Below are 20,561 nucleotides of genomic sequence, written 5' to 3' on the forward strand. Positions count from 1 at the left end.
AAGATTACATTAGCAACCGGGCACGAGCTTTGGAGTGCTTTGAACTGTGTGGCTGCTTTTGTGAAAGAAAACCGGAGAATCACAGCAGATATCGGAGAATCTGAAGCAAACACTTCATATTTGCTATATATGGCTCTTCATAAAGAGGCATTATTTGTAGAGATTGTACAGGAGAAAGTCAACCAACTTTAATTGCATAAAGACAGCAAGAAAGAGTGGAATCCACAGTCATATGTGTCCTTGGTATAGTTACTAGCTGTACAATCTCTACCATCTGGACTATAATTGGGCCAGTACAAATATATTATTATGTACCATATAGGCTTGTACATTCTTTAATAACCTCATGTCAATGTGGAATTGAAAGAAATGAGTCTAGCATTCAAGACATTTTGATCTATAGTGCAGAAGGTCATGAACAGTGCGATTTAATCCATTTGCACTGATAATCGGGCCACAATACAGTATTTGCTGAAGTTTTTGTTCTAATTATTGCATTATTTGTTATCTTATTTGCTAAAATATGCAGAAGATTTCACCCTTCCCAGTAAAGTTTTACCTGTTTGAGACAGTGATGTTTGCTTCTATTATCCCTATTATTATTTTTTTTGCCTCTCGGTGGTATTGAGCTTCTGGTGTTGCAATATCCAGCTTGTCTTTAGTTGAAGATGTCTCGTGAAACACTCATAGACACTACTTCGGTGTCTTTGACACCGAACCCAGGAGATCAATTAAGGTATGTGCATTCATTGCCAAGGCCTACAGATCCTCATTTCTCAGGATGATATTACACCACTATATTCTGATTTCTTCAATTACTTCCTTGAGTACCACCATGTCATCGCCCCAGGATAGCTATCCCTATTGTGTATGTGCTGGACATCATCGCAGAGGGCATATTTTAGGTGCAAGAACTTGAGCTTTTATAGTAGACTTAGGGCCTGATTCAGAGGTGGATGCAGCTGCAGCCGCAACTATGTCTTTTTACGTGCATCTTTATTCAAATGCCGCAACCAATGGGATTCTGGCTGAAGCGCCCAAAAGCTGTGCAGACTAAGATGCACCATTGGTTGCAGCATTGGTTTCTAAAGCCCTATGGAGGCACAATTTCTCTGTCTGAACATGGCCTACTGACATTGCCTCGCTCTGCGTCTTCCGGCGGTGTGACTCAGATGCAGGTGCAGTACTTCCAACATCTGCCAACTGTGTGAATATCAGCATTGTGCGCAGTTAGCATGCACCTCTGAATTAGGCCCTTAATGTGCTGATACATAACCCGCAGCCACGGCACGCGGGAAACTAGATAGGTACAGTGGGATCTGGCACATAAAAAGCTGAATAATATATGAGTTCTAGTATCCTGAGCTTTACTGATTATTTTATCTAGATTTAGAGATGGGAGGGGCACGTTGTAGCTGAACTCTAAATTGCAGTGTAAAAATAAAGCTGCCCATTGGCCTGATTCAGTGCTGTACGTTAATTCGAGGATGAATGCAAATCTCCGATAGTTAGGGGTCTGCACAGGACCTGTTCTGCGCATGTGCAGAAAGGGTCCTGTGATCTCTTTCGCAGAACCCCCAAGCTGTGGCACGATTGGCATGCTGCAGCGTTTGGAGCAGGGGCGTGCCTGGTTGCCATTCCCGCAAATGGGGGCGTGTCACCTTTGTTTTCCAGGAGGGACAAGGCCAGGGTCTGCATGGCACCGGCCAGGCTGCGGGAAGCTTCAGCTCCCACAGCCTGACCAAAGGAGCAACCGGTCGCAATGGTGATCCCAGGCTTAGATGTCGTGGCAGTGCTGGGATCGCACATGCAGCAAGGAGGTGTCCAACACCTCCATCTGCATTGGAGATGGATGGATTTGCACAGCCGCTTGTGTGTGGATCTGCAAATCCGTCCATCTCTGAATCAGGTCCTATGTGAGCTACATGAAATAGCAGCCAGTATTTATTCTGTATACAAAAAAATAAAAATGTATTTGCACCCGCATTACAACATGATTTGTCCAGCTGCAAAGTTGCACCTTGTTGTTGCTTTACTCCCAACTCTAAATCAGCCACATAGAGTCGGAATCGGTATGATTTACAGCCGGACGCATGTCCGGCGGTTGGAATCCTGACAGCGGCTTCCCGACATGGGTGAAAATTCCGATTGTCCCTAAGGTAAGTATTGACTAACCTAATTCTCCCCTAACCCTCCCTCAGGGGTGCCTAACCCTAATCCCCCCTCTAAATGCCTAAACCTAATACCCCCTTCCCCGCCACCTAAACCTAAGTCCCCCGGGGGGTGCCTAACCCTAAGTCCCCCCCGGGGGTGCCTAACCCTAACCCCCCCCTTCCCGTAGCCTAACCCTAACCTCCCGGGGGGATGCCTAACCCTAAGTCCTCCCCCCGAGAACCCTAAACCTAACCCTCTCCCCCCCTCAGCTATCCGCACTCAGCGTCCCTTCGATTGGGATGCTGGTCGTCGGGCTCCTGGCGTATGTCTAATGACAGGCGTCGGCATATCGACGCCTGTCTGAAGACACTTGCCGTGATATGACAGTCGGGAAGCCGGCTGTCGGGATTAGGTCTGCCGGCTTCCCGACTGCATACCATAGACTCAACAAGCAAAACACTTACATCTTTTTTCTTTTTCACCTATTTTTGCATGAAAAGTAAAATTTGGCTTTGTATATTTTTGATGCTCTGTTGTGTGATTAGCAAAAAGCAATTTAAGTGGACATCCAAAAGGGGAGCTGAGAGATTATGACTGTAAGGGGTATATTTACTAAAGGTCGATTTTAATCGATTTAAAATCGATTAACATCAATGTTGTGTCTCTGGGGCTAAATCACACATTTACTAACAGACATTGGCCCTCATTCAGAGCCGCTCGTTAGCGGCAGTACGCTCGTTCCGAGCGATGTTTGCACATCTGCGCATGCGTACGCGTTTTAGTACGCATGCGCGAACCAGTCAGTGCGGCCGAAAATCCTTTGTACGCTATATAGCGAGTGCCTGCTATTTTGAGTGACAGAATGAGGTGTATGTGGGTGGTAACAGGGGAAGGTGCTTGAAAATGGGGAGTGGAGATCCGAACGCAGGCGTGCTTAAAGGTCAAACCGGGCGTTTTATGGGTGTGTATATTTAAAACAGCAGCGTCAATGACCACGTCACTGGGTTATTTTATAGCCAGAACTGCACGCAAATTTGTGGTAGCAAACACCAACCACAAGAATAGCGAGCAGTTCATACGCTGGTCGATGTACTCGATTAATCTAATAAATAGCGGACATGACGTAGGATGCGAGCGGCCAGGGGGCGTTTTTAAGAAATAAACGAGCGTATGTTTTGCACGCTCGTTCAGACTTAGAGGTGTGAACAGACAGCAATGTGCATACGGATCATTTGAATAGCCACCCCTTGTTTTTAAACGAACGACCGCAAATAGCGAACGGCTCTGAATGAGGGCCATTATTTTATTTCGTTTTTTAAGTATTAGTAAATATGTGATTTAGCCCCAGAAACACAACATCGATGTTAATGGATTTTGATTGATTTTAAATCGATTAAAATCGACCTGTAGTAATATACCCATAAATCTGTAGGTTCCTACTTTCAATATGTGTAGGAATTGCCTGCAAACTCTGAATATAAGAAAACATATATGAAAATAAAAACAAAATATAAGAAATAAATGTTATACAATTGTGGCTGGCCATGCTTATTTTACAATCTAATCTGTGTCCTGAAATGCTGCATACTGCAAATGAGCAGATTAGGTGGTTTATCGCACATAGCTGAGAGGGTGAGGAAATCAAGGTGTCTAGAGAGAATGAGGTCATGTTTTCCATGCAAGTAAAATAATTTATTAAAAGGTGCGTGCACAGGCAATTTAAAGAGAGAGGGTAGGGGGTCAAAAGTTTGAAAATGTGATATAAAAAATCCAGGGACTCAACTTCTAGGTTATTCTTCAAATCTATAATGGAACAATTATGTAATGTAGTATTTTTAGTAGGTTAGAGATGTAATTATTGCAGTTATTTTCTATGGAAAGTCTTTTCAGTTTACAGACATATCCAAATGGCTGTAACGAGGGGTGTGTGACTGCACCGCTACCCAGGGTACAAGGCTGAGGGGGTAGTATGGTCACTGTCCCGACTGCATTCTTTTCCAACTTGCAGGGTGAAAGGAGAGGTACCCCACTGCATAGAAAGGTGCAGGCGACCTGCTCCCAGTGCTTGTTCTGAGTCACACTTGCCTACTTTTGGAAAAGCATTTCAGGGAAATTGTGAAAGTAACAACTATGAGCATGGCAGTAAAGTGGGCGTGTACTGCTACATCTGAGAGGCGTGTCATAAACCTGACTTACATCCAAATGTAAATGAGCCCCAAAGCAGTTAGTAAGATCTACTTGTTGATGAAAATTAAGAGTTATGGTAGACTTACCATTGTTAACTCTATTTCTCCGAAGTCGATAGGATCCACAGGGATACCATGGGGTGTGTGTGCTCAGAGAGGTCGAGGACACCAAACAGTTAAAGCTTTAGCTCCCAGGATGCACATATACCCCGCCCCCAGTCACAGGCATACAGTTTTGTAAACAAGCCCAAGGCAGGAGCAGGAAAGAGGAGAAGGAAGAACCGTATACTCAAGAAACACAATCCCAGAAGATGAAGGAATCAGTGACCAAGAGAAGAATACCCAATGAAACCAGGTGTGTCAGGGTGGGTGCCCTGTGGACCTCGAAGAAAAAAAGTTAACAAAGGCAAGTCTACCATGTCCCCCACCCCAAGTCTTCCCCTTAGGGTGGGGATGCTCCTGAGCAGAAAGGAGAATCTGTCGACCAAAGGAAGCATCCTGAGAGGCAAATGTGTCAAAGGCGGAGAACCTGAGAAAGGCGTGGGCGGAAAACCACGTGGCCGGCCTGCACAAATGTTCAGCAGAAGCACCACGTCGAACCACCCACGAGGGTCCCACAGACAGAGTAGAATGTGCTGTAAACCTGTTTGGAACAGGAAGATCAGCTTGCATGTAGGCCTGAGAGATTGTCATGCGGAGCCATCGAGCCAGAGTCTGTTTGTTAGCTGGCCAGCCTTGCTTGTGAAAGCCATTCAACACATAGAGATAATCTGATTTCCTAAAGGAATTAGTACGATCCATATAGATCCGAAGACCACGAACCACATCCAAGGAGGCTTCATCTTGTTAGGTTCTGGTTTTGTTGTGGGCCCGGGGTGGTAATAGGAGCAGACACTGGAGCAGATTTAAAAGTAAAGGTGGAGTTTTTAATGAGTGGCTTAACAGACATGAATGTGGCAAAACACAAAGTCCGGGTTTAGCACTAAAGTGCACTTGGGAACTGTAATGAGGCAATGGGAAAAAGTCCAGGTAGTGGTAACAGAAGGCAATCCAGTATTCCAGGTTTTGTGAGGTTGAATTGAATTGCAGGCTGAAGTGACTTGCAGGCTGAAGTGAATGGCAGGCTGAAGTGAATTGCAGGCTGAAGTGAAAATGTCCAGAGGAAATGTAAGTGGAGGCAGGGTGCAGGGTAACAGCTGACACAGGTACTCAGGCACTGGAGAGGCAATAGGAGGAGGCAGGTGATTCCAGCAGGGTATGGAGCAGGTCAGGTAAAGCAGGCTTAGGCAGATATCCTACAGGTAGGCGGACAAGCTCAGGAACTCTCTCTCAGCATGCGCTGAGAAACACATTGCACTGGCAATGAAAGGAAGCTCTGCACTCCCTTAAATACCCAGTGCCGCACTGTGACAGGCTAGAGAGAACATGTGACACACCAGGATAGGGCAACTAGGTCACATGTCCGGAGACAAGATGGCGGCGCCCATGTCAGAATGGAACGGAAGCACCACCGGGCCTAACCAGAACAGAGTGACAGTATGCCCACACAGGACTACGCACAGCCAATGCACCCTGCCAGACACCAGCACCACCGCCCCTCGCCATAGCATCCTCACAGGTATTACCTGTCGTCCCCTATGCCGGGAAACCCTGGTCGTGACACACCTGCAGAAAGATCCGAGGACTGGAATGCTGGAGCCACAATGTCTTCATTCAAAAACAGGGATACCACTTTAGGGAGGTACCCAGCCCTGGACAGATCTGTCCGGATGAGAGATCAAGAATGGGGAGCGACAGGAGAGCGCTGCCAAATCAGATACCTTGTGGGCAGAGGAGATAGCGAGGAGAAAGAGCGCCTTCTCTTTCAGCCACTTGAGGTCCAGAGGTTCAAACGGAGGAACCGGTACCAAAGACAAATCTCACAGAGCCACCAGAGAGACAAAAGGAGGTTGAATGCTGAGAACACCTTGCAAGAATGTTCTAACATCAGGCAGGGGAGCAATCCTTCACTGGACCCAGATTGACAGAGCTGGAACCTGAACTCTAAGGAGGGCCAGACGGAGGTCGAAGTCCAATCGAGGGTGGAGAAAGGCAAGCAGCTGGGAGACCCTAAAAACTGTAGGGGCATAGCCTCTGGGGGAGCACCATTGAAAGTAAAAGTGCCAAACTGTAATAGATGCGGGCTGAGGCAGGCTTACGCACCCTGAGCATCGTCTGGACCACAGAGCGAGAGAAACCTTTGGCTCTTAAGAGGGATGACTCAAGAGCCATGCCGTTAAAGACAGACGAGGTAGGTCCGGGTGCAGGCAAGGGCCCTGTGCTAACAGATCCTGCCTTAGAGGAAGTGGAAAAGGAGTGTCTATGGAGAGACTCCATACGTCAGTGAACCAATGTCGCTGGGGCTATTAGTATTACTGTGCCGCCTTCTTGCTTGAACTTTCGGAGAACCCTCGGGAGGAGGGAGATCGGAAGAAAAATGTATGCGAGACAAGTCCCACCTCACTGCCAGAGCATCCACAAAGGCGGCTGAGGGGTCTCTGGTCCTGGACACGTACCTGGGGACCTTGTGGTTGTGACGTGAGGCCATGAGGTCTACGTCTGACAGGCACCATTTGTCCACCAGGAATTGAAGGACATCCTGATCGAAATACTGAGGGGACAAGCCCGCTGAACAGGATCTGCACAGGGGCCTCAGGTTCCTGTTTTCCTTTAGAAGACATAAGTAATAACCAGTCAGCAGCACACAATCAGTGTTATTGGCTAGAAATGCAGTTTGGTACCCTTCACAAATACAAGTAAATGTAAAGTAATATTGAACCCCTACAGACCTGGTAGTTGAGGGTTGAACAAGAGCAGCAGGGATAAATATAACTGACAGTCAGAAAGTTTTAAGACAGTATATCACCACAGCAGAGCTAGCACAAGTCACATACAATGCATATAAATATATTTATAATGGGCACTAACAGGGCTGGTAGGATTTGTGCACTGTATAACCTGGCCCCAGGGAGAGGTATACTGGGAGACTGGACCCAAAACGCCTGTGACTTGTAACTTCAGAAAAGCCCTAATTAATGACTGCTGAGAGCCTTGTATAGGGAGGAGGGTGAGGGGAGGAGCAGCTCAGAGGTGGGAAACCTCTTGTGAGGGATCACGCTGTGGGCTGGGGGAGGGGCTGCCCGGGGAGAGTCTACCTTCCCACTGCTGCATCAAACGCCGGGTGCCACTGACCTCTACATGTTCCCTGACGCCAGCTTGTAACAGCCCCGGTGGTCTAGTGGTGGAGCAGACAAACCAGTCGTCCCACTACAGCGTACTCCGGGAGGTCTCCACCACCGGAAGGATTGCACAGCAGGCGATTTCCCACAAGCTAGGAATCGCCTTAGCTGTACTTCTCCATGTATCTGGCCACAGTTCTGGGTCCCCAGTGGAGCAGCTGCACAGGTACCCATTAGGACACCTCGCTGCTTGCTCAGGTAAATAACATAGAAAAACCTCATAAAAATAAAGCTTGGGGCTGCCCAGGGGGAATCGGTATGAAATACCGACTGTTGATAGGTAAGTACTGACTAACCTAACCCCATAACCCTCCCTAGGGGTGCCTAACTCTAATCCCCCCTCTAAGTGCCTAAACCCCCCCTTCCCCGCTGCCTGAACCTAACCCTCCTTCCCCCTAGGCTAACCCTCCCAGGGGGGTGCCTAACACTGTCCCCCCGGGGTGCCCTAAACCTAACCCCCTCCCCCGTGGCTGTCCGCTTGCGGCGCCCGGCATCCCTTCGATCGGGATGCCGGGGGCCTGTCTCCCGGCATCGGGGAAATGTCAGGCGTCTACATCTAGACGCCCGGCATTTCACCCTCGCCGGGATATGACAGTCGGGAAGCCGGCTGCCGGTATTAAGGGGTATTAAGGGGTCTATCTATCACATATGCACAAAAATACTTATATGAAATAGCCTTAAGTGGAGTGAATATATTGTGGGCAATGGAGGAGATGCCCCTTCAGTGCTGGCGCCCGGCGGCAGGTTCCTCCATTGTGTCCCATAGTTCTGCCCCTGTGTGCTGTCATATATTGGTGAATGTCCATTCCAAGCTCCAAGAAAAGAAAATACACGTTCAGCAATCCGGTCCCATTCCAGTGGTTTCAGTATTCCGGTTCTACATCATTTCGGTCCCATTCCGCTTCTCAGCATTATGGTTCCAATCAGGTTCAGTGTATTCTGGTCCCAGACCGGTCCAGAGCTACTCCGGGTTCCACTTGATTCAGTTCCCCTCAGATTCAACTAGCCTGGTTGAAGTTACCAAAGCTCTCCTTCATCTTGTCTACCTGCACCTGTGTGCATCAAGTATCTCCACTCTGGTTCCAACAAAGATTGCACCAGTGCCTCCAGTCGCCAGCAGCCAGATCTGCTACCAGTTACAAAAAGTGCACTCTATACATTCCACCATTCCTTACTCTAGTCCATGAGCAGAAACTACATTATGTCGACCAGCTTTCAACCGCTTACCCCAGATCCCATTTTAGCCAGAGACTCAATTCCGGGTTCATAAACAAAGACAAACATGACACACTTCCCCCATAGCCTAACATAAGTGCTGCACCCATAGCTTCACACACATACTCCTCCTATAGTCTCACACACTGCTGCCCACATAGCCTCACACACTTGCTGCCTGTCACATTCGGGCTATGGTGGTCCTTTGTAGAAGGATTGGAAGACATGGACCCAGGTTGAGAAAGGAATCGGAGGCAAGAGGCCTGGATATATGCCTTCCTCATCCACAAGTACTGGATGTTGGCTAGACCTGACCAAAAGTGCAGAGTCTAATTTACTGGGAGGTATTTGCCAGTGACCCTCCAAGTGGTATTTGGGTTTAAGCTGCACCCAGCAAGCAGGTTGCTGCCCTTTGGTCAGGTATCCGGCACAAGTGGGAAATGGAAGAACACTATCACAGGAAAAGCACAGAAGAATGATACTGGAAGTTTTGCATTTAGGTGATGTACTGGGTACACACCCTGTTGATCCAGACGCAGGGCTGGCACAGGAGAATGGAACTAGGAGATTGTACTTAGATAATGTACTGAGTACATACACTGTGGTCCCAGACGCAGAACTGGCACAGGAGGATGAGACTAGGAGATTGTACTCGGATGACGTACTGAGGCCCCGATTCAGTCCGGTCTCCTGGCCGCTTGCTAAGCTGTGGGTGACCACCCACAGCTTTAGTGAGCGGCCATGTGATGGTCGCGACCATCGGGGCTTGCGACGAGATCCTTGTCGGAAGCTCACCACTGACATCAACGGCAGGCGTTGACATCACCACTGGCCAAACGGCAGGCGTTCCTTCGGGAAAGCCTCCGTTTGGCCAGCCACCCCCCCTGACCCGCCTACCAAACGGGGCGAGCTGTCGATCAACATCAACAGCCGCCCCTTTTAGATGCAAGCACCGGAGCGAGTGATTTCTCACTCGCTCCGGGGCTCGCGCTTGCGCACTGCCCGGCCATCGACCCGCTAGTGAGCGCATAGCGCTTGCGAGCGGGTCTGAATCAGGTCCTGAGTACATGCACTGTGGTCCCAGACGCAGAACTGGCACAGGAGGATGACACTAGGAGATCGTACTGAGGAAACGTACTAAGTACACACCCAAACCGTGTGTTAAACACTAGGAGAGTATCGCTGGAAGTAACAACGTTGTACAGGCAACTCCTGTTGTCTGGAGCCCCGCTAAATACCCTAAGGTAGCAGTCCATTGGAGGATAGTGTCAGCTGACAGCAACCAATGCTACCATTGGGTAAAGGGCTAATCAGGTGATGTAGACTGTCATGGCTGCGTCCATGACAGTAACCACAGGAACCAAATCACGAAGCAAACACATGGATGTCCTAGAAGACCCCAGGTATGACCATCGGGGCTTGCGACGAGATTCTTGTGGTTGGGTCTCGCTCCAGCAAGCCCCAGTGAGCTTTCGGCTCTAATAGAGGTTTGGCGGCGGTTTTGCTATCTGCAGATTTACTAAGGCCAAAACCGCTGCAAAACTGCCGTCAAAACACATTTTAGAATAGAATAGAACAGGGCTGTCATTTAGAAACCACTGCAAAACCGCCACCAAACCCCCGGGGTTTAGAACAGAATAGAATCCGCCACTAAACCGCTGGGGTTTAGAACCCGCCGCTTAGTAAATGTTCCCTACATCTTTGATTGGAGTAGGTGGATCTGTAGCAGAGGACCAGCACCTCTGGATTCGGCACTACTGTCGGGTACGCACTAGATGATATCTCGTCCGATCCAGCCGGATATCGGGCACATCGTCTAATGTGTACCCTCAATGTCACGGACGATGTGCGCTCCCATGCAGGTCTGACGGACGATATCGTCAGCGGGGGCCATGCTGCCGAATGTAGCATGGCCCGCATTGTCGCTGCCGGCACCGTGTGAACGCACTTGCCGATGCCGACACCCCGCTGGGTCCCATCGCGCACGATGCCAGTACACACTAGATATCATACCGGCCTTAAGTAGATCTCTGCTCTGTTGCATGCTCAGCGACATCATGGTGAGTAGACTTGTATTTCCACAGGGTGACTGACAGTCATACAGTACTTGGGGAGGATGTAAATGACGCTATTCACGTCTATGTATCCTCACGAGTTGTAATGCTAAGAACAGTATTTACAGTATGTTGACTTATTCTTATAGGCCTGTTGGTGAACCTTGTTGTAGTTAGTAAATCAAGAACAAAATATTTGCCTGGGTGTAAAAATATTTAGCCACAATCCAGTATTGGGATAGGGAAATAACTGACAGCATCCCTAGCAAGAGCAGCTCTGGTCTGGGATTTGCTGGTTAACTACTTGACACTCACTGCCTGTTAGTGTGGATATTTAGTATATTTCCCGCTCCAGACACTTAAAACCACCTTTTTACCTATCCGGTGCCTTACCAGGCTAGCCCCGAGGTCCGCTTGCACTGTGCATCACTCCCAGATAGCACAGAGGTCCGCTCACGCTGCACATTGCTCCCGGCTGGTGCTGAGGTCTACTCCTGCCCTGTCTGCTCAATGTTCTGTCACTGAGCATGGAGATGGCTCTCCACAGTCACTTGCTCACAGCTTGTCTCCCCAGCATGAAGGCATACAGGCTGCAGACCAGAGTTCCCGCAGGAACAACAGTATGAGCACATCCATGATGGACTCTGTCACCTGATACTCTTCCTCCACTCAGAGCGCTGCTCCCAGACCAACTGATCGCAGCATCCAATCCCTGACGATCCACCCCTATAAATTCCATTCCCTGACTGGCCCTCATTGACAGTACAACGTTGCTTCTTGCTGAAGATACAGCTCAGTACTGAGCTACCAGGTACTCTGTATCTGAACGGTCCCAGGGCCTGATTCACTATCGTACACAACTGTGATCACGCAATTGGCTGACTGTTGCGTTCTGCGCATGCATATGTATCACAGTGCGCGTGAGAAATCTAGCCATTGTGACTGGAACTGCGATTGCAATGGCTACGCAGACCCAACGCAGAGTGATCGACAGGAAGTGCAATTTTTGGGTGGTAACAGGGTGGGGGGGGTGTCGGGTGAGCACAGGCGTGCCATTGCGTTCATAAATTATCCACTGCGATGCCCTACGCAGCCTGAAGCTTGATAGCATGCACTGAAGTTAGCAATTTCTGAGTATGGTCAGGGCTTGTGCAAGAGTACAAAGGGGGGTGGGCGCTTCAAAAATGATCTGATGTGGTGGGTCTAAAAGCAGCTCACCAATAAGGGGAGGCTAACCCCTATGAAACCTGTGCAAAAGTACAAAGAGAGAACTGGGAGCGCTGAAAACCACTGATAATATATTGATATATTAATATATTTAATACCTTGTGCAGAATATGAACATAAATAAAATCAAGTAAATGCAAAAATAACAGATAATAAATACCAATAAATGTATAAGACAGCAATGTCCAGAAGAGAAAACAAACAATGAATAGAAAGAAGCACTGTGGCCACAGCAAAAAACAAAAAGATTATTGAACAATGGGCCTGATTCAGAGCCGGACGCTCTCTCAGAGCGCTTGCTCTGAATCAGGGTGGCATTTTTTTTTCTCAGAGCCAGCCTCCTGGCCGCTCACAGCTTTTGCGAGCGGCCAGGTGATGGTCGCGACACATCGCGCTTGCGATGAGACCCTTGTGGTAGGGTCTTGTCCATCGCAAGCCAGAAGCTCACTATAGAGCCGGAAGCTCACTACTGAGGCCGCCTCCAAACGGCAGGCGTTCCTTCGGGAACGCCTCCGTTTGGCCAGCCACCCCCCTGCCCGTCTCTAAAACGGGGCGAGCTGTCAAACACAATCGACAGCCGCCCCTTTCTGGTGCGAGACCCGTAGCGACTGAGCGCCCGTCACTGGCCGGGTCTCGCGCTTGCGCACGCCAGAGCCGGCTCCGGCATGCGCAGTGGGGGACCATCGATCCGCTTGTGAGCAGGTCTGAATCAGGCCCAATGTCCCAATAAATAAAATATAATTATATATATATATATATATATATATATATATGTGTTCGATGTCTCACAGCAACCAAAAAGATGCTGTATTAAATATATCCTTGGATAACAGGAAATTAGATCAATTAGAATACAACCAAATGGTTATCTTATTGCGGATGAATGTTTGAATTGCATAATAAAAATAGTCTGTATTAAAAGTCACGTCTGGGGATATGTATCTAGAATCCACCAGTTTGTAACTTGACACAGCCTCCGTTCAAAGACAGTTTTAGAAGGTACCGTGGTGGTATAGTGCTGGTTCCCTTTGACATGACACATATGATTCACCATCACTGGTTGTTCCGCGACCACCTTCCTACATCCATCACATTCATAGTCACCATGACACCACTTTTCCCATTAACCCGTCACCCCATTTCACCACCTGTGCTTTCTGGGGGTGGGTGGGGACAAAGTTGATCCTTTCACTCTGAGTTTAATTATATCTCATTGTGAGAAGTGCCATTGTTCTTCCTCACCCCACCATCGCATATCCACAGTCTCATTTTCAGGCCCCCATACATCAGAGATTGATTGCAGCAATCGTGTAATTTGCAATCGATTGTGTATAAAAATCTTTCCCTTTTTCAATCGATTATGGCAATTCTGCAATCGATTGAAAAAGGGAAAGATTTTTATACACAATCGACTGCAAATTGCACGATTGTTGCAATCAATCTCTGATGGGGGCCTGTACACTTTTTTGAGCCTCATTTTTTTTTTAATCGGTTTTAGTTGTCTGTTGGCATGACATTTACCTTTTTATGACCATGTAGTTCAAATATACCATATTCAGGAACCTTTACTAGGCGGTTAAGTGGAGTTTTTAATCTTTGCAATGTTTTAATTTTTTATGTCCATTTTCATATTTATTTTCATTTTATTTACTTTTATTATTGTGATTTTTTTCATTATATATTCAGGAGGTTAACATGCCCACTCATTAAATTTATTTCTAGAATTTAGGTCTTTATCTTTCTTCTAATATAATTTTGTTTCATCTCAGATGTTTTATATTACAAATAGTTCCACTTATAGCACTATGGCCCTCATTCAGAGGCGGTCGCAAGAAGCCATCGCTCTCTCTGAATGAGGGCGGCTGCTTGATTTTTTAAGTGCGGCCTCCTGGTCGCTAGCTAAGCTGTGGGTTACCACCCACAGCTTTAGCGACTGACCAGGGTGATGGTCGCGATGGTCAAGACCTAAGGTTGGGTCTCGGAAACTGCAAGCCCCAGGGAGCTTCCTGCTCTGATCGAGCAGGAAGCTCCCCACTGACATCACTGCTGATGTCAGTGCGGCCGCCCACAAAACGGCAGGCGTTCCGTAAGGAACGCCTCCGTTTGTGCAGCCACCCCCCGCCCTGCCTACAAAACGGGGCGAGCTATCGATTACCATCGACAGCCGCCCCTTTTGTAGTGAGCTCCGGAGAGAATTTCTCTCTCGCTCTGGGGCTTGCGCACGCCCAGGGCCTTAACATCGACCCGGTTGCGAGCGCTCAGTGCTTGCGATCGGGTCTGAATGAGACCCTATGTCCATTATCCTCTAATATTTGAACATGTTTTGCAGATTTTATATTGCAATAATTTAGTGCCTTATTTTTGATATTTTAATATGAATATTATTCTTTTTATTTTAACTATTTATTTGCAACAATGCATTTATTATTAATTACTATCTCCCAACCATATATATTCTATGGTTGCACTGTGTTCGATTCTAGATGCTCATATATATGTGTGTATATATATATATATATATATATAGCTCTTATGTAGAAGCTGAATAATTGGCTGAGAAAAGTTCAGTTTAAAATTTAATTGCGGCGACGCCATCTTGAAAATGAGATCGCAAGACGCCATTTTGCAAATGGCCGCCTAAGCGCAATTTTAGATAAACTCACATTTTAGTACATGTGGCGATAATACTATTAGCACCATGCGATTGCATCTTTCACCATTTCTCATACACACATTAATATGCACAATTGCGCTGTTAACTAGTCGCATATTAGCAAATGCATAGGACTTTGTATGAAACCGCTGTTTTATTAGCTTTATGTGCACGCATCTGCCCCAAGTTAACTAGCGTCCTTATATCAAACCCCGAATACTCACACTTTACATATTCACACATAAGGTTTAATAAGCTTTAAAGTATATGATTTAAGTTGGTTCAGTTAGTTTAAATGCTGAGAAATAAAGATATTTGATAATTAAGGTTTTATACATGCTAAGCAAGTTGTGTTTGGTTTCGTACTGATGCGTACACTTTCCACAGTATTCCGGTGTTATCGGTGGGGAGATCGCATCATGCATTCTCGAGTTATGGATCGCAGAGACTTCAAGCAACAAAATGTATTAACTGTTAGGATGTTACAGGGGGTTGGAAGGGAAAGACCCCCAGCTGTAAGAGGCAGGGAGACTCTATTTGAACCAGCCTGTTAAATGCTCTGTAACAGATGCTTCTCCCCTGGGAACCAATGACATCAGCAACAAACTTCTCTATTGTCCTGTCTATTCTGGGGGGATATAAATGTGTGCTCAAATGCTGGGTTCTTAGTCTTCGTGCTGAATGATGAGGGGTCTCTTGCTGATGCCTATCTTCGGGTCCGGAAGCTCTGCGTATGTATACTGTACTTGGGTCTATATAATTCCTTTTGCACCTAAATTGTGTCTGGATCAATTGCGTGTAACTGTCTGAACTTTTACTTGAATAACACTTGTGCTTTGGAACCACAGATTCCAGGTCTAAGTCTTTATTTACTGTATGACTGCGTACGCAAATTAGCGTCATCCTCAGAAGGTATAGGCAGGTTATCAGAAGGTATAGGAAGGAGTGTATAGAGGTTCTGATCCAGTATCGTTACTTACTAAGCTTTTTAACAGCCGGGTCACATATGCATTGTGCGGGCTACAACTGTCTCTAATTACCTAATTACTACCGCCTATTTAAGTCCTGGAGTAGAGTGAGGGGTTTCACCTCTGAGGAAACAGCAGGTAATTTCAGGCTGAGAAACGCGTCAAAATCTTTACCTCCGCACGCTGATGTACCCGGGACTATTACAGTACATCCCTACTGAGTATCCAGCCGACTCCGGTTATATTGCCACACGACGGGATCGTCATTCATTCATCAGGCACATCCTGTGCCACAGCGGTCTGTGTGATTCCACGCTACACAGCGGTCCTCCACTCCATGCATGAAGGCACAGGTATCGTTACAAGCCAGATCTTAAGGATTTCCTTACTGGATGATTTAGGAGAGGCCTCTCCCAGACCCATGTTGTGCCAACACCACCACGGTACCTTTTAAAACTGTCTTTGAATGGAGGCTGTATCAAGTTACAAACTGGTGGATTCTAGATAGTCCCCAGACGTGACTTTTAATACAGACTACAGTATTTTTATGCAATTCAAACATTCATCCGCAATGAGATAACCATTTGGTTGTATTCTGATTTATCTAATTTCCTGTTATCCAAGGATATATTTAATACAGCATCTTTTTGGTTGCTGTGAGATATCGAACACTATAAATATATATATATATATATAATATTTTTTATTCATTGGGACATTGTTCATTCATCTTTTTGTTTTTCCTGTGGCCACAGTGGTTCTTTCTATTTATTGTTCATTTTCTTTTCTGGACATTGCTGTCTTATACATTTGTTGGTATTTTTAATCAGTTATTTTTGCATTTACGTGATTCTATTTATGTTCTCATTCTGCACAAGGTATTAAATATATTAATATATCAATATATTATTAGTGGTTTTCAGCTCTCCCAGTTCTCTTTTTGTACTTGTGCAAGAGTGCATGAGGCTGGAATGGTACTCAATTGTACCGATGATTTTGCAGTCTTGCTAAACATTATGGAAGTGTGGAAAGTAAAGTGGGCGTCTATGTGTAGTGCTGCGAGGGAATAGCGATCGCAATGAATTAGCATACTATCGCAGTTGATCTGGTAAACAAGTCTCCTATACCACTTTGCAAACCAGTCTGGTTTTACCACTGAGACTTGTTCTTACAGCAACCATTGGTTCCTGCTGATACCTCCAACCATCGGTCTCATCTGATGCTTCCAACATCGGACTCTTATAAATTAATTTCCTCAATTCATCAACATCGGTCTCAACCACTCAAGTTAATCAATTCATCAACATCGGATTCAATTCCATCAAGTTCTTCAAATCATCAACATCGGTCTCAATCCAGCATCATTGGTCCCAATCTGAATCTGCTCATTCATTCAGTATTATTAAGGATATTGAATTAGAACCTCTATACACTCCTGCCTATACCTTCTAATATCCTGCCTATAAGCCTCTAAGGATGACGCTATTTTGCGTACGCATATAGTAAATAAAGACTCCAGATCTTTTACCTGTGGTTCCAAAGCACAAAGTGATATTTCAAGTAAAAGTACAGTCAGTTACACGCTATGATCGAAGTACAATTTAGCGCAAAGAATTATACAGACCCAAGTACAGTTATACATACGCAACGCTCTGGGCCAGATGTAGGCTTCAGCAAGAAACCCCCGCCAATCAGCATTCAGCAAGAAGACTCAGACTGGGGTCACAACACACATGTTTATACTCTCACAGAAACAGACAACACAATAGAGAGGCTTGTCGCTGATGCCATTGGTTCCCAGGAGGATGCATCTGTTGCAGAGCATTTAACAGGTTGATTCAAATAGACACAGTCCAGCCTCTAACAACTGGTTGTCTCTGGTTTCCTGTTCATGCACATCCTAACAGTTGGTCATATAATGTACATTTCGGTGCTTTAAGTCTCTGCAGTCCATAAGTTGAGAATGCATGTTGCGATCTTCACACCAATGATACCGGGAAGCTGTGGAGAGGGTGTAGATTAGTATAATACCAAGCACGGCATACTTATCATGTATTAAACCTGAGCTAGTAAATAACCTTTATTTCACAGCAATTATAATAAATGAACAAACTTGAATCTTATACTTTAAAGTTTATGAGACCTTTTATGTGAATATGTACTGTGTAAGTATTTGGGGTTTGATATAAAGACGCTAGTTAACTTGGGGCAGATGCGTGCGCATGAAGCTAATAAACAGCGTTTTCATACAGGATCTTATGCATTCGCTAATATGTGACTAGTTAACAGCGCAATTGTGCGTATTAATGTGTGTATGAGAAATGGTGAAAGATGCAATCGCATGATGCTAATAGTAATATCGCCATATGTACTTAAGTGTGAGTTTAGCTAAAATGGCGCTGGACGGCCATTCGCAAAATGGCGTTTTGCAATCTGATTTACAAGATGGCGTCTTGCAGCCAGTCGCAAGATGGCGTCGTTATGACCTAATTTTAAGCTGGTCTTGTCTCAGCCAATTATCCAGCTTCGACATTATATATTCAGTTACATTCCAACCTGCTGTTTAATAAAGACTTTCTATTCCTGTTTTTGCCTTTGGGCGCATTATCCACTGGTGTATCTCTACAACCTCACATCTATACATGAGGAGGTCCTGGCTCAAACTACCTAAGTTCATCCACGCTTCTGAAATCTCCTCTTCAGTCTCCCACGCCTGTTCAACCCAAAACCAATCCTCAGGTGCCACAGTATGAAGGCACCCCGCTATATTGACAGTACTTCATTACTACTGCTTGACAAATCATAAGCCAAAAGCTATATACAGCAAAAAATATAGAGTATATACAATTTTTTTCACAAAGTGAAACACAAATGTGCATGCATATTTCCATATACAGAGTTGATTAAATCTTAAGCTGCGTACACACACAGCGATATATTGGATGACGGAACAATAATATCGTTATTGTTTAGTCGTCCGAAATATCGTTCAGATTCTGCCCCAAAACGATGAACGATAATGACCAATGCGTGCTCCTGCAGGTCGTTGGTCTTTGTCGTTCATCGCCCGAACCTGCTGCCCAACCTAACGATATTGTCAGGTTGTAGCATGTTCGGGTATGAGGAAGCACGGCACTGAACGATATCGTTGTTGATATCGTTCAGTGTTTGTGCTTAGTGTCGTTAACAATACTGAGCATACCCCTGCCGGGGACACACTAGATGACGCTCATGGAGGGAATCGTTCCGTGTGTATGCAGCTTTACACTTCCGAGGCTGACTTCTCCAACTGATGGTACTTTATTCATTGTGCTTATATTATATGATGTTACAGGTGTCTATTTGGAGTGCTTGTATCACCACAAGGAAACAGGATTGCTCCTTGTTATTTTTTTATAGATGTTTTCTTCTTAACCATTCGTCTTTTGTATTCACAACAGTGTGCTTATGACATTTATAGTAAAATGCTAAACAGTGCCGTAACAGGGCTCTATGCCGCACTGTGCCAGCCCTGCCCCCTAAGCCCATGACATCATGCCTACATGCTAAGGGGACGGGGCCGCCAGCTTTGAAAAGTAGAGCACTGTCCTAGGGATGCTCCGGGCAGCTCCAGAGCCTGTACGGTGTCTGTGCGGAGTGTCCCTTGTAACACTATAAACATATAAAGTGAAAGATAAGCAATATGACTGTGCTTTAACACAACAAAAGTGATATGTATAAACAAAAAATTATTTTATTAAAACTTAATATATTCCAGAATCTTAAAAATTGTAAATTTAAAGACAAATATATTAAATAGAAAACAGCATTAATAATAATCTTTTTTATATAAACACACACAGACACCCATAAAATAATGTTTTAGGTTAGAACTCAGTCACATTGCTTTTCTATTTCTTGTTTTGAAATATTTCAGAGATTACTCAGTGTTTTGGTAGCAGCTCTTTCCAGACGCTGCTGCTATGTATGCCTACTCAAAAAGGCGGATATTCACCCAAATTCTGAGTTGGGCGCATCACCTTTACCCATGCCTTTGTGATAGTAGCGGGCCTGTCATCACTATTAGCACCCTATGCGTGGTGTAAGAGATCCTCTGAAATCAGACAAAACTGCATATGCTCAATTTTAAATCCAATAGCCTGCAATTCTGTCTACACATCCATGGCATGCCCTTGGGGCATACCGGCTGTCGGGATACCGACGCTTACATTACCAATGCCGGAATACCGACGTCAGTTATAATCCCGGCGCCAGCATCCCAACCGCCGGGATGAAGAAGGTAAGTAGCAGGGTGGGAGGGTTAGGCACTAGGGGGAGGGTTTGTTTTAGGGTGCGGGGAGGGGGAGGTCAGGGTTTGGCACCAAAGAGGGAGGGTTAGGGTAGGGAGAGGGTTGGCATACCGACCAACAAATGTCAGTATGTTAACCCTGTCAGGATCCCAACTGTCAGTATTTCATACCGATCCCGCCCTTGGAATATGCCTAATTATACCCACCCAGCTGCAATTGCAGATGTGACTTAGATACTGTAAGTATGACTAGCATTTGCTAGGCTACAAACCATGTGCAGTGTGAGATCTTTCTGCAAAACAAATTTGAATGCTCAGAGCCGACTCTAGGCATAGGCATTCTAAGCAAATGCCTAGGGTGACTGGAATGGTCAAGACCATCGCGACCATCGGGCTTGCTATGGTGGTAGGGTCTCGTCTGCCGCAAGCCCAGGAGTGCTTTTGGGTCTATCAGAGCCAAAAGCACTCCCACTGACATCACTTGTGAACGCCTCCGTCTGGCCAGCCACGCCCCCGGCACGCCCACCAAAGGGGGCGT

This window comes from Taudactylus pleione, unplaced genomic scaffold, assembly GCF_031769625.1.
Source record: "Taudactylus pleione unplaced genomic scaffold, aTauple2 ptg000089l, whole genome shotgun sequence".
NCBI lineage: Eukaryota > Metazoa > Chordata > Amphibia > Anura > Myobatrachidae > Taudactylus > Taudactylus pleione.